General features: G+C 56.9%; 2 non-coding genes across 2 annotated transcripts; both read left to right on the forward strand.

Annotated features, from left to right (window-relative positions):
• The first annotated feature begins 439 nt into the window (after positions 1–439).
• Positions 440–2,254, forward strand: LOC142795820 (small subunit ribosomal RNA). The gene has a single exon (XR_012893333.1). It is a non-coding gene; the product is annotated as a small subunit ribosomal RNA (ribosomal RNA).
• A 1,719-nt stretch (positions 2,255–3,973) lies between these two features.
• On the forward strand, positions 3,974–4,126 carry LOC142795819 (5.8S ribosomal RNA). Its single transcript, XR_012893332.1, has one exon. It is a non-coding gene; the product is annotated as a 5.8S ribosomal RNA (ribosomal RNA).
• Positions 4,127–4,167: the final 41 nt, after the last annotated feature.

A 4,167-nucleotide genomic window follows, 5' to 3' on the forward strand; every position in this document is an offset into this window, starting at 1 on the left:
GTCGTCTGCAGCCTCATCCGCTTGATGCGTTAGGGGCTGGTTGTCGGACGGTGCCGTTTTACCACGATATCGAGGTGTGTTCCGTGTCGTCCTCGGGCGATTCAGATGCGAAAGCGCCGAAGACGCGGGCGTGACCCGTCGTCTGGCGGCTTTGCAGTCTCGGCTCCGTTGCTAGTTCCGGCCGGTCCACCGACAGTGCAGCGGGCTTGGGCAACCCGCACGGCGCGACCGAGTCGATGCAACGAAAAAGAGCGAGCATGAACGTGCTTCTTGCCGCACGGCTCCCACTCGTCTTTCGGGAAGGTTGTGCCGTAGCGAGCTCGAACGCCGTCATCTCGGAGTGCAAAATAAGCGTGTTGGGGCGCCTGAAGGTGGCCTCCGCCGCACACAGACTGCGTCCGGCCCGCCGAAGGCGAGGACGGACGCGCAGTCGAACGATTACCTGGTTGATCCTGCCAGTAATCATATGCTTGTCTCAAAGATTAAGCCATGCATGTCTAAGTACATGCCGAAATAAGGCGAAACCGCGAATGGCTCATTAAATCAGTTATGGTTCCTTAGATCGTTTCTTCCTACTTGGATAACTGTGGCAATTCTAGAGCTAATACATGCAGTGAGCCTGGAGCCCTTTGGGTAACGGGTGCTTTTATTAGACCAAGATCGATCGGGTTTCGGCCCGTATTGTGTGGTGACTCTGGATAACTTTGTGCTGATCGCATGGCCACGAGCCGGCGACGTTTCTTTCAAGTGTCTGCCTTATCAACTTTCGATGGTAGGTTACTTGCTTACCATGGTTGTTACGGGTAACGGAGAATCAGGGTTCGATTCCGGAGAGGGAGCCTGAGAAACGGCTACCACATCCAAGGAAGGCAGCAGGCGCGCAAATTACCCACTCCCGGCACGGGGAGGTAGTGACGAAAAATAACAATACGGGACTCTTTTGAGGCCCCGTAATTGAAATGAGTACACTCTAAATCCTTTAACGAGGATCAATTGGAGGGCAAGTCTGGTGCCAGCAGCCGCGGTAATTCCAGCTCCAATAGCGTATACTAAAGCTGCTGCGGTTAAAAAGCTCGTAGTTGGATCTCAGTTCCAGACGAGTAGTGCATCTACCCGATGCGACGGCTCGGACTGAACATCATGCCGGTTCTTTCTTGGTGCACTTCATTGTGTGCCTCGAGATGGCCGGTGCTTTTACTTTGAAAAAATTAGAGTGCTCAACGCAGGCGAGTCGCCTGAATAAACTTGCATGGAATAATAGAACAAGACCTCGTTTCTGTTCTGTTGGTTTTTGGAATACGAGGTAATGATTAAGAGGGACGGACGGGGGCATTCGTATTGCGGCGCTAGAGGTGAAATTCTTGGACCGTCGCAAGACGAACTACTGCGAAAGCATTTGCCAAGAATGTTTTCATTGATCAAGAACGAAAGTCAGAGGTTCGAAGGCGATCAGATACCGCCCTAGTTCTGACCATAAACGATGCCAACCAGCGATCCGCCTGAGTTACTCAAATGACTCGGCGGGCAGCTTCCGGGAAACCAAAGTATTTGGGTTCCGGGGGAAGTATGGTTGCAAAGCTGAAACTTAAAGGAATTGACGGAAGGGCACCACCAGGAGTGGAGCCTGCGGCTTAATTTGACTCAACACGGGAAAACTTACCCGGCCCGGACACTGGGAGGATTGACAGATTGAGAGCTCTTTCTTGATTCGGTGGATGGTGGTGCATGGCCGTTCTTAGTTGGTGGAGCGATTTGTCTGGTTAATTCCGATAACGAACGAGACTCTAGCCTATTAAATAGGTGCGGGGTTCCCAGCACCTTACAACCTTCTTAGAGGGACAAGCGGCTCCTAGCCGCACGAAACAGAGCAATAACAGGTCTGTGATGCCCTTAGATGTCCGGGGCCGCACGCGCGCTACACTGAAGGAAGCAGCGTGTCTTTATCCCTGTCTGAAAAGACTGGGTAACCCGTGGAACTTCTTTCGTGATTGGGATAGGGGCTTGCAATTGTTCCCCTTGAACGAGGAATTCCCAGTAAGCGCGAGTCATAAGCTCGCGTTGATTACGTCCCTGCCCTTTGTACACACCGCCCGTCGCTACTACCGATTGAATGATTTAGTGAGGTCTTCGGACCGATGTCCGGCGCGGCCTTTCGGTTGCGCCGGTCTGTTGGAAAGATGACCAAACTTGATCATTTAGAGGAAGTAAAAGTCGTAACAAGGTTTCCGTAGGTGAACCTGCGGAAGGATCATTAACGGATTGTGAAGGGTGAGCGCCTCAGCTGCGTCTGCGCCCGACACTTTCTGCCGCTGACCCCGTTTGGACGCGGGGTCGGCTTTTCCCCACGGGGCTGCCTGAATGTGGAGCGGCACCCCGTGACAAATTGTTGCGCCCAGCGGACGCCAACACCGCGACCTTGGACGGTCGGCCAGGTGGCGGACGCGGGTACAAACGGCGCAACGCACTCATAGGTCGGCTTTCGACCCGCCACTGCACCGTGGCTCGAAGCGCTCGAAATGCGCGACCCGACCGCTGCGGGACCGCCTAGTACTGTAAACAGGAGCGGCGGAGCGCGAACGGCGAGTCGTGGTTACGTCGGTAGAAGGCGAGGCTGCGCGTTCCCGAAACGCCAGCCGAGTGCCCTCCCGACCGTTCGAGCGTGCAAGAACGAGACCCGACAATCGCGCGGCGACTGCCAAGTACGAGAGGAACGGCACAAGCGTCGGCGGTCGGTCAAGGAACTGGCGATGTGACGGGTCCGCTGTGCACCAGTGCATACCGTCCCGCCGTCCGCGGCAAGCGCCTCCGCGTCCTCGGGTGACGGAGGCTGCCGGTCGGTTCTTGCAGGCGAGGGATCTCGCTGGCACCGGTTCGCGTTGACGCGCGGCCGGTCATGGCACGGCGATGCGACGGCCGAGGTGCGCAGTACTCGATGGAGGAACCGCACGCTCCGATGACCGTCCCGCCCTCCGCGGCGTATGCGTACCGACCGTAATGGTTGCAGCAGCGCCGGCCGGCTTTTGAATTCGCCACACGAAACACGGTGCGAGATCGCGGTTAGGGGAGCGTCGACGTTGCCAGGCGTTTTGCTTGCTGCCGAGGGAAAGGCGGCACGGCCACGTCGCGCTCGTCGCGATTAGCGGGTCTGCGCGCTTTGGGAAGGTGCCGCAACGACTTGCCGAAAGAGGAAGCACGGAAGAACGAGGGACTTGGACGTCCCGACAATTGAACGCACTTGCGGCCAGGCCCTTGCTGGCTTCGTTCTTCCGCCTCGAGTAGGCTCGTACGCGGCTCCGGCGCCGAAAGTGGTCCTTGGCACCGACTTCGGTGGACGTGGGAAGTGCCGCGCAAGTACGGCGCGCCTGGCTCCACCTGTTGGCTAAAGTAGGCAGCCGGATCGGCATTTTGGTGTGCGGTGGCAAACCGTGGATGCGAAAAAAGCTTGTGCGATTTCGTGGAACAAAAAGCGGGGGTCCCCCTTTTTATGCGGAGGAGACCGACCCGCCTGCCGTGGTGAACCGCGACGCCACGGTAAAAACGGGAGAGGCTTGTCGATGGGACCGTGCATCCCGCGCTCCACGGAGGCCGGGAGGCGGCCGCCCGAGGAAATGTGTAGCCGTCGAGGCCCGCATCTGCGTGCACTCTTATCCAAATGGGTGTACCGCAGGCATTTTCTGGTTAGGCGGGCCAATGAGAGCGAGCACACAACGATACCTACGGGTCCGGCTTGGAGAACCGGCTTCGACGCCTCCCGAGTATTTATAGAGGGGTGGACCACGAAAGCACTCGCAAGTAGCGAAAGCGAAACGCCGTCCGAAACACACCGTTTGCTCGATTTGCGGCAGCCGAAAAAGGCGCGGCAGAGTTTTGGAGTCCAAGCGTGCGCTGAAAAGCGCCCTTCTTGGCCACTGTTTGGCCGAGTGCCAGAAACGTTTGGTTTTGACTGTACGGAATTGAACAAACACTTTTTCACGACTCTAAGCGGTGGATCACTCGGTTCTCGAGTCGATGAAGAACGCAGCCAGCTGCGAGACTTGGTGTGAATTGCAGGACACACTGAGCACTGATTCTTTGAACGCACATTGCGGCCTTGGGTCTTCCCTTGGCTTCGTCTGTCTGAGGGTCGGATCACATATCAAGAGAGCCTTCGGCGCACAAGGGAACGTG

The sequence above is a fragment of the Rhipicephalus microplus genome, unplaced genomic scaffold, assembly GCF_043290135.1.
Source record: "Rhipicephalus microplus isolate Deutch F79 unplaced genomic scaffold, USDA_Rmic scaffold_888, whole genome shotgun sequence".
Classification (NCBI taxonomy): Eukaryota; Metazoa; Arthropoda; class Arachnida; order Ixodida; family Ixodidae; genus Rhipicephalus; species Rhipicephalus microplus.